Here is a 10,899-nt window from a genome sequence, read left to right as displayed (position 1 = left end):
CCATTGAGAGCTAAGTGTGTGAACACGATTTGGTAAAGGTAGCGGTGAGAGGCCATGTAGGAGTACATGGTGGGTTGTCTCATTGCAGCCGTCCTCAGGAACTGAGTTCTGTGTTTGTGATCCATGATCAGTTACTACCACACATTGGGCTCCGGGCGCTCCAAGCCCTCTCGACTTATTAATCAACTTGATCTCTGTCCAGGAGTTGCAACTAGTTTCTGGTGTTTGTAGGTAGTGTTAGTAGTCTACCAAGTGGCACCCGGTACAGGTGGGCTTGGGACAGACTAGGCACAGTGGCACGGTGTACCAAGCGTAGATCCACTCATCGAGGTGGGCTTGGGAACCCTGCTCACATTGTTTGGGGCCGTGAGCGACACTCCGGCCAGATCTCCTTGCGGATGGAACCCGAATAGGCGATAAACCTGGACTAGAGACTTGTTCGGTTAGTCAGGTCGTGGCCGACTCCCTCGCCCGGCTTCCGCTTGAAGGTTGCCGAGGTACTTGACGTGTACAGGGCGATAAGTGGCGAAAGCGTGTGTGAAGAAGTACACCCCTGCAGGGTTATCATTATCTATTCGAATAGCCGGATTCCTCGGATATGGAAACTTGGACCCCTTGCATAGTTCATAGACAAGTGGAAGTGGATACTCTAAAATACGCAAGATAAGCGTGAGTGCTATGGATGGCGTTCTCGTAGGGAGACGGGAGCGGATCCATAGTGGTGTATTGATATGGTGAATATGTGGACTCGTGTGCGCCACCTCAAAAGAGTTACTTGCAGTCGTAGTTCAGGATAGCCACCGAGTCAAAGCTGGCTTGCTGCAGTTAAACTCCACCACCCCTTTATTGATAATGATGCATACGTAGTTAGATCTGATGTAAGTCTTGCTGGGTACATTTGTACTCACGTTTGCCTATTTTATGTTTTTGCAGAGAGACTTCAGTCTCGCTAGTAGTACCGTGTGGACTTCGACGTTTAGCTTGTTACCTCAGCTACGATCTTGTGCCCTCGGCAGGATCTGGTAGATAGTCAGGCTTCTCAGCCTTTTTCATTTATAGATGTCTGTACCCAGACATGATAGCTTCCGCTTGTGCTTTGACTTGTATGCTGTGAATGTTGGGTCATGATACCTATGTTTGTAATATCTCGCTCCTCGGAGCCTAATGAATAAATACTTGAGTCGTAGAGTCATGTTGTGATGCCATGTTGTGTTTGCACATATCGAGCATATTGTGTGTATGTTATTGAAATGCTTGGTATGTGTGGGATCTGACTATCTAGTTGTTTATCCTTAGTAGCCTCTCTTACCGGGAAATGTCTCCTAGTGTTTCCACTGAGCCATGGTAGCTTGCTACTGCTCCGGAACACTTAGGCTGGCCGGCATGTGTCCTTCTTCGTTCCTGTGTCTGTCCCTTCGAGGAAATGTCATGCGATGAATACCGGAGTCCTGTTAGCCCGCTACAGCCCGGTTCACCGGAGTCCTGCTAGCCCAGTGCTACAGCCTGGATTCACTCGCTGATGACCGACACGTTCGATGCTGGGTCATGGATGCCTGTCCCTGTAAGTTTGTGCCACTTTGGGTTTACGACTAGCCATGTCAGCCTGGGCTCCTTATCATATGGATGCTAGCGACACTGTCATATACGTGTGCCAAAAGGCGCAAACGGTCCCGGGCAAAGGTAAGGCGACACCCGTGGGAATACCGTGCGTGAGGCCGCAAAGTGATATGAGGTGTTACATGCTAGATCGATGTGGCATTGAGTCGGGGTCCTGACACCCCCATCGACCCTTTCTATATACATAGGCCTGCCTACGTGTCTCCCACACGCACATTATCTTTAGGCCTGTCTCTCACGCATTGTCTCCACCTCTCTTCCTAATTGACGAGTATGATTCTTGCAGAGCACTATGTAGGATGCCCCTTAAAGTTAGGTTGGATGAATAGTAATATCAAAGTTAAGGGGTTACCTTAGTCCGAGGACCTAGGGTTACAAATCCTAGTCGGCTTTGTTAGTGGACACAGAGTCCTTCACGAATCTGTGATCTTTGTCTTGTACGACTAGTCCTCTATGGGTCTCCCTAAATGCGTCACGGGCCGACCAATGTGGCACAGGACGGAACCGAACCAAGGGCCTCACCTCGGCCCATCGGACCTCATGCGGTGACACACCCTTTGCCCCCAGGTCTCGTTATCTTCTCACACCCACACATACCAACACAGACACCACCCAAAATATTTTCTCCTCGTGCCTCTATCCCCTTCCCCCCTTGCATATACACACTCAAGGGCATCTCTCGCCGTGACATCCTATTCGTCTCACTCTCTCTAGACCTCTCTGATTTCTCGTGCTATCTCTCCCATGTCCCCCACCCCCCCGCCGGCCCCTATCCATGCCTCTCTCGAATATGTAATACATACAAACACCTCTCTAGGCCCTGCCAATTACATCAACTACACATTCACACATGTTACATCACGTACCTCATTGATCTAAAAAGCCCACTCTTCACGTTTATTTCACATACAACATTCCTTTTGAATAAAACCACACAAAGTGCGGCCAAAAAATTATTTTAGAATTTCTACATATATACAACATTACGAAGTTATATGGAGGAGTATGAACGTTAATTTGTGTTGCATGGTGCCCCCAATGATATTTATTTTGCACTGTGAATTTTTATATTTTTATACTATATATAAAGTTGGTCATAATAAAGAGAAACGAAGAGCATCTCTCTCTCCATCACATACACCCCCTCTACGCCCCTTTCATGTGCGCACACAAACTATCTCCAGGTCCTCTAAAAGTACGCCCCAACACATTCACGCATGTTTAATCTTTCTCTCGCTATATATACAGTGATGATCATTGTATTTGAAGCGAAAGCATGATACATACATTGGCCTTCAGAATCCACTCATTACGGTCACCATTTACGTTTGTGGTTATTATATAGTTATGGGCTCACCGTATAGCTCTGTATTTGCTCAAGACACGACTAGTTGACCAGTTAAACGCTCCACGAGGCACCTCTAGTGTTGCATCACATTATATCACTACCATTGGGCCCACCTGTCGACATGTATAAGAATGAAAACAAACGATAAAAATATATTGGACGGTGCTTCGAAGTTATGACCGCGAGCACATCGGACAAGGTGGCCTTGTACTGGTATGCTGAGCCGTCTATTTTAACACACATGAGCTGGTGTGGTGATTATACACACACACACATGCACACGAACTGCATGCACGCAACACTCACACGAACAGACGCAGCCACGCACGCAACACTCACACGTACGCACACAACCATGCACGCACGCACGCACACACCACTCACACGCACACATGCACGCATGCATGCACACACCACATGACCAACACACACTCTCACGCTCAAGTGCTCAACCTATATGTGCATGCGCACACATCAGGCCCTGACAGACACATACACAACCAGGTGGTTCCTGCGCATGGGTTGGAGTCTTGTCGCGCCTGCGTAAATTTGTGTTTATCTGAACTTTTTCCTATGTGAACTGATAGGTGGGACCCACAAGGAACGTGGTCAATTTAACTAGTCAACATAGTGCCACTGTCGGCGTTCTGGGAACGGGGGTCCCCAGACTTGCCTGCCTGCGGCCTGCGGCGTGGCTCAAAGGGGGGCCCAGCACGGCCCATCTTCACCAACACAGACCCAAGACCCTCGCGAGGGGCCAAGCCTCGCGGGGCGGACGACGTGGAGCTTCCTCAGGCATGGCCTCACCAGGCTGGCTGGCGAGGAGGCGGAGAGATCAAGGCGGGGTACCTCATGAGGTGCCCGTGACGCAAGCCATGACGACCAAGGGCGCCAGGCGGGCGCCAGCCCGCGTAGTGTCCTCCTTTCCTCTTTGGTGCAAAGGGAGCAAGCGCAGCCGCGGAGTACCGAGGCATCAGGCAAAGGTTGCCATTTCGATGCAACAAGACCAAGACCAGGAGGACTGCAAGACGGAGGTCATCGTGGAGCCCAAGACGGCGTCACCACCAGAGCTTTGTGTAGGCGAAGACTACTTTTGTCAGGATAGCTGGTACTAGCTGTCCCCCTTCAAATTAGCCCGCCATTGTTGGCTCCCTTCCCGCTTGATATTTGGGAAGAGGACCAGGGCCTCTATAAATAGGACCAGCCCCCCACAGGAGAGGTAGGATGAGAATCAGAGAGAGAGAGAAGGGTGACTGAACTCCTCCTAGCAGTTCATCCCCCCAGCCAAGAGCAGACCCTCGCGAGGCTGTTCTTCCTTGTATTGTTCATCATCATTAGCCCAAGAGGCAATCCACCACGCCACACACTGGAGTAGGGTATTACACCACAACGGTGGCCCGAACCAGTATAAACCCTGTGTCTCTCGTGTTGTTCTTTCCATAGCTTAGATCTTAGCGAGGCGGAGGGGTGCAGGCAGGTAGGAGGTGAAATCTCCGCGCGCACCCCAGTGTTCGAACCTCAAGGGTCTGCCGGAACCCGAAATCCGACATTTGGCGCGCCAGGTAGGGGTGCGCCGGAATTCATCTTCCACCACTCCGTTCTCCTCCGACCATCGCGCCCATGTCTGACGCTCGTCGGGCCCACGCCGAGCGCCGGGCCGCTCTTGCTTCCCACGTCGCCCAGACGGCTCCTGTCGGCGGGCGTCCTCGCCGTTCCCCGTCACCTGTCGTCAACGCCGCCACCGGCCCGGCGGGGGACGTGCAGCAAGCATCGTCTCAGCATCCGTCCGTGCGGCAAGACGGCCGCACCGCAACTCCCTCGCTCACCCCAGCTGGTTCTTCGCCCCGCGCGCTCCGCGCATCCATGGAGGCTCGAGCAGCGCTCATCGCGGCAAACGAGCTCCTGCGCTACCGTCCCGTCGACGACGTCTACGGAGAATGGCTCGACCACGTTGCCGAGCTCGTCCGCACCGCAGGGGGCTCTCCTGCGCCACCTGTTCCGCTGCACCACACCCCGCCCCGCGCGGGCGACAAAGCTCCGGCGGCGCCCCGGCCGCCTCCTCCTCAAGAGGGCGCCATGGCTCCAAGGCGCGTGGCCCCTGGGCGGAACCCACTCCATCAGGTGCCAGCGCAGCAAGAGCAGAGCTGCCAGGAAATCCCTCGCCCGCAAGAAGCTGCCCGGGCGCTCCCTGCTCCCGCACGTCAAGACCCAGCTGCAGCGCGTGGGGACATGCAAGACCAAGCTCTCCGTCACCCAAGGCCTCCTGTGGCCACAGCAGGCTGCCGTGCCTTCACCACCGAGCTACGCAGCGTCACGTGGCCCGACAAGTTCAAGCCAGACCTGCCTCCTCGCTACGACGGCATGGCTGACCCTGCGGAGTTCCTCCAGCTCTACGAGCTGGGCATCGAAGCTGCCAACGGAGACGAGAAGGTCATGGCGAACTGGTTTCCCATGGCACTCAAGGACGGGGCCCGCACTTGGCTCCTGAACCTGGCTCCAGGCACGATCTCCTCCTGGGACGAGATGCGCACCCGCTTCATCGCCAACTTCCAAGGTACTCGCGACCGGCCGCCCGCCGTGAGCGACGTGCGCCGCATCAAGCAACAACCCGGGGAGACCCTGCAGAAGTACATCCAGCGCTTCAACAACGCACGCCTCAAGATTCCCAAGGTGACTGAGGAGGCCATCATTTCAGCCTTCTCCGACGGCGTGCGCGATGTCAAGATGAAGGAGGAGCTGGCGATGCATGAAGACCTGTGCACTTCCTTGGAGCTGTTCAACTTGGCAACCAAGTGCGCCAGGGCTGAGGAAGGGCGTCTCTCCCTCCTCGAGCTGCCTGCCGCAGACCCAGAAGAGAAGAAGTCCAAGGCCAAGGATGTGAAGCGCAAGGGGGCTGCCGTGCTCGTGGCAGAACCAGACACCAAGCGGGGCAGAGATCAGCCCGAACCTTCCAAGGGCAGCCGATACTGTGTGTACCACGACCTCCACACCCACAACACCAACGAATGTCAAGAGCTCCGAGCCGTGCGGGAAGGAAGGATCGGCCGTCGCCCCGACCGCGGTGACCGGGGCTACGGTCGAGGAGGAGGAAGGAACGCAGGATGCTGGGAAGACCGTGGCCCACGCCAAGGGTGGCGCGATCAACCTCGCGAGGATCGCTGGCAAGACCCGCCTCGCGAGGGAGACTGGAGGGATCAGCCTCGCGAGGATCGCCCGCAAGGCAACACAGGCCTTCCCCCGCTGCCGCCGCAGCCAAGGAGAAATGAGGACCGCCACCAAGACAAGGGGGCTGGGGGCTTCCAGGAGCCGCGCGTGATCGCCTGCATCCTGGGCGGGGCTCAGGCCCCAGCCTCTCAACGCATCTTCAAGCAGTTCGCCCGCAAAGTGAATGCAGTCCTCCCCAGGCTTGAAGCCACGCGCCCTCTCAGGTGGTCGGCGTGCGCCATCATGTTCAGCTCAACAGATCAGCTCAAGTGTGCGGCTACAGCCGGAGTCCTCCCAATGCTTTGTTCCCCAATCATCAGCAACGTGGTGGTCACCAGGACCCTCATCGATGGTGGGGCAGGGCTCAACGTCCTGTCCGTGGAAACATTCAACAATCTTCAAGTGCCCTACAGCCAGCTTCAGCCAACCAAGCCTTTCTCCGGAATCACCGACGGCTCCACGGTCCCGATTGGGCAAGTCCGCCTCCCTGTCACCTTCGGGGCACGTGACAACTACCGCACCGAACTCATCGACTTCGACGTCGCTCACATTCGCCTGCCATACAACGCCATCCTTGGGTACCCAGCGCTGGCCAAGTTCATGGCCGTAACTCACCACGGCTACAACGTCCTCAAGATGTCAGGAAGTGGCGGAGTCATCACGGTGCCCTGTGAAGAGAAGGACGCGGTGTGTTCCCTGGAACGAGCCTTTCAGGCCGCGTCACTGGAAGACCCGGATCGCGGAAGCAGGAGGCTTCCCGAGACCGCCCCCAAGAAGAAGAAGACATTGTTCGGCCCGACCCCTCAGGAGGCAGGCCCCTATGGGCCCGTGCCTGCCTAGGGGGAACCTCCTTCCATCGCATAGGAAAGTGCGCTCGGCGCCCTCCTCAGGCAGGGCTCGGGGGCTCTCCCCTGGAGGGCCGCCAACCTGGCTAGGGTCACGAGGGAGGCGCTTGGGCACCACATGGAGGCGTGTTTCGAAGCACGTTTCCCTCAAGAAGGAGTAAGGCAAGGAGGGCCAGACCCTCAGGAGTTCGTCAGCAAGGCCATTCAGGAGCTACAGGAGTCAAGGGTCATGAAAGGCGGCCGCCGTCTACCAACAGTGGCTCCCCATCCAGGCGAGGATGGTGGGCTGCGCGTCTGCATCGACATACCAGGGCTCAACCGAGTCGCCTCTCTGGAGCGCCTCTGGCCCTCGCGAGTGGGGCGCTGCGGAGGTCCACCCCACAGCTACGTTCGCATGCCTTACGGCTTGCCGAACGCGGCTGCCACGTACCAGCGCCTCATGAGGGGCATCATGGAGGCACAAGAGGCCAGGCGTTCCGCAGCCCTGGCGGAGATGGAGATGGTCCGCGGGGAGCCGCCAGCACCTCCGGAGCCTCCCGAGGCCCCCGGGCCTAGGGGCTCGTGAGGATCGGCTTCCGCAGCCCACTGAGTCTGCTACACCAACACCCCTTTGTCCTCAACGTCATTAGGTGACATCTTTCAAGTTTCACTTCCAGCTGGGAGCGCCCCCCTAGGGCTGCATTATTCCCAGGCCGCGTGGGTCCGTCCCTGCGGCATGTATCCCTTTTATTTCATGTTGTTAGCTTACCTTGTTGGGGGCACCCCTCGGGCTGCATCATCCCCAAGTCGCTCGGGCCAGACCCAGCGGCATGTATCTCATTTGCATTTATTTCCGGTTATGCGTTATACCCACCATGCTTGATTATTTGATGCCGGTCCACGGCACCTCTTCTTCTCCATGCCGACCACTTGCACGTTAAAGGGGGGGTACCTGAGCATCACGACTCAGGGCTCTTACTGGCTCTCCAGCCCTCACCCTCTGGCCTTGTCCACGGCATCGCGACCTGGCATACCAGCGACGGCTGAGACCAGCTCGAGGGCCGGGACCCGAGGATGTAGAGTGCCGGCATCTAACCAAATTTGTAGGGACACATCACAAGATAAGGCCCAGTGCCAGGCGCAACCCGCCTAGAGGTAGGGCCCGTGAGTCCCGCGCTGGCCCACGGGTGCCCAGATACACCTCGCCAGGCCCTACCGTGCCAGCCACGTGTTAGGGCGGGGCTGTACATGCCCCAGGGGCTCCTCCCGGAGGGGGCCCCCTCCCACGTACCAGTGGAAGCACCATGCTCCGCGCTGGCTGACGACACTGCCGAGGAGCGGCTATGCCCGTACACATACGGAAGCGCTATGCTCCGCGCTGGTGATAAATAACTAAGGGTGGCCCCCGGGCTGCATCAACCTCAGGGAGCCCAGAGCTCAGTGTCTAGCCTCATCGTAACGCCTCCCCTCGGGAGTGCCGCGCGAGGGGGCTGGGCACGGGGGCTGCGCCTGGGTCACGCCTAGACGCACGCCGCCCAGCCAGGCCCCCCCGGGCCTGGTTTGTCGCGTGTCTCTCCCCGAGTGGAGCCAAGGTACGAAGGCCGTTTGAGCGTCAAGGGGGACTCCTGAGCATCGCGACTCAGGAGCCTAACTGGTCATGTAGCCCCTCACTCCTTAGTTCCGAAAGGCTAACGACGGTTGAAGTATGCGCGCGGCCGGGCTCTGCAAACGTAGAACGATAGATCCACCCACATCACACCTCCCTACTTGCTGTTCGTGCGCCAAGGGGGACTCCTGAGCATCGCGACTCAGGAGCCTAACTTGTCACGTAGCCCCTCACTCCTTGGCCCCGTCCTGGTTTCTGGTCGGGACTAACGCTGGGTGAGGTATGCGCGGGGCCGGGCTCTGCCGGCATAGAACATAAGCAAGTAGGAAGGAAAAGCGCAAATTTCAAGGAATTCAAAAGCAAATATCACAGTCCACACTATTGTCTCAATGCCAAACGCAAGTTTAAACGCCTCCCCGAGGCATGATACATGTGCAGGAATTAAAGGCAGGACAGGAGCCACAATGGAGTCACTTGTCGGCGGTGGAGCAGCGCGGAGTGGGTTCGCCTCATGGAGCAGTGGGGTCGGCAGCGCCTTGCTTCGGCTTGGTGCTGAAGGCCCGGAACTTCCCCAGCAGAGCCTCCGCGCGACCCTTCACGGCCTCGGCAGCGGCAGCGGCACGCTTGCCGCTTACTGGCTCTAGCAGGCCATCGAGGTCGACGCCGGGATCGCGAAGGTAGATGTGGGTGAGGACCCGCGTCAGCGCTGCAGAAGACAGGACACGCGCCTCGGCCTCGGCCGTGGGGCCAAGGCCAAGGGCGACATCTTCAAGAGCGCGAACCAGGAAGGGAAGCAGCTTGGCGGGGCCGTCCTCGGTGCCGGCCAGCGGGCTCTCCAGGCCGCTGTCGTAAAGCGTCCTCAGCGAGGAGCGAGCCTTTGCATCCATCTCCGTGAAGGCCACGCGGTCCTCGGCAAGAACCAGGGCCTTGTCGTCCAACTCGGCCTTCCTCGCCCCCAACTCCTGCTCCAGCGCGCCTAGGCGGTCGCGGCGCTTCCTGAGCTTGACCTCCCTCTCCTTGACGGTCGCCTCGCGAGCCTTCACGCCTTCTTCCTGCTCTTGGTGATGGCGGGCCTCTTTCACGAGCTGGCCCCGCAGGCCTTGCAGCTCGTCCTCCAGCGCCTTGCAGTGACCACGGACGTCGACCACCTCCCCCAGGGCTGCGTCACGAGCAGCTTTCACCTCAAGGACGGCCTGCTTCTCCTCATCGCAAGCCGTCGAGGCCTGGACCAGCGCCGCCCAAATCGAAGCGTCGGAGCGAACCCATCCTGAAGCCAGCTCCAAGCGCCCGGCCACCAAGCGAGGGTCGGCGCCAAGAAGATCCTGCCGCAGTCGGTCTAGCTCAGCAACAAGACGATCCAGAACGGCAGAAGGAGTTGGAGAGACAGCAGTCGGTGGAATAGGAGGAGAAGGCGGCTGCGTGGCCACAGCATCCTGAGGTGGAGTCTGCTGCGCCCCAATGGCTGTAGTGGCGGCGGCAGGCAAGGACACCTCGGGAGTCACTTGGGCCGTGGGGGCCGAGCTCGCCCCAGCCGGCTCAGCTAGGCCTTGCAAGGACGACCGGGCAGGAGAAGCCCGTGCGTCGCGGTCACCCTCCTTCACGGGCAGAGGCGCTGCCACGGATGGAACCTCAGGAGCTCCCTTCGGCTTCTTTGCTGCGGGCGCCAGCCTATCCAAAAGATGCGGACGTCAAGCCTCAGAAGCAGAACAAGAAATAAAGACAAGAATCAAACGCTTACGGGTCGTCGCCAGTGAGCTCGAGCGGCCTCCGGCCAAATTTGAAGCCTGAAAGCCGGCTGGAAGGGTCAACCTCGGGAAACTTGGAGGCGGAAGGTGCGTCTGCGGTCCGCCTCGGGGCCGGGGCAGACCCGCGGGAGATCAGCCCGGTCCTGTCCTTCTTCGGGATCGGGGGCAAGCTCCCGCCGTCCTGCTCGTCGTCATCCTCGTCGTCATCGCTCGGAGAGAGGCGGAGAACGCAGGACCCGTACCGGGGGAGGGGAGCCCTCGACTCTCCGTCAGCCGCCTCGGAGTCAGGCCCTCTTCCCCGCTCCTCTCCTTCCTCCTCTTTGCTGGAGTCGTCGGAGGGCACGTCCACCGGTTCCTCGGGAGTTTCCATGGGCACGGGCCCATCCCCGTTGAAGAAGGGCATGGACTCCACTACCTGCTCCCAGTCGTCGCGGAGGAACAAGGGAGTAGGAGCGCCCTCCAACCTCGCCACATCGCCCCCGACTAGAGATTGGAGGACCGCAGCCAGATCTCTATCGGCCAAGGCCGCGGGGCTCGGATGGGGCCTCCACATCG

The sequence above is a fragment of the Triticum aestivum genome, chromosome 5A (genome assembly GCF_018294505.1).
Source record: "Triticum aestivum cultivar Chinese Spring chromosome 5A, IWGSC CS RefSeq v2.1, whole genome shotgun sequence".
NCBI classification, from domain to species: domain Eukaryota; kingdom Viridiplantae; phylum Streptophyta; class Magnoliopsida; order Poales; family Poaceae; genus Triticum; species Triticum aestivum.
Note: the sequence above shows the minus strand (reverse complement) of the source record.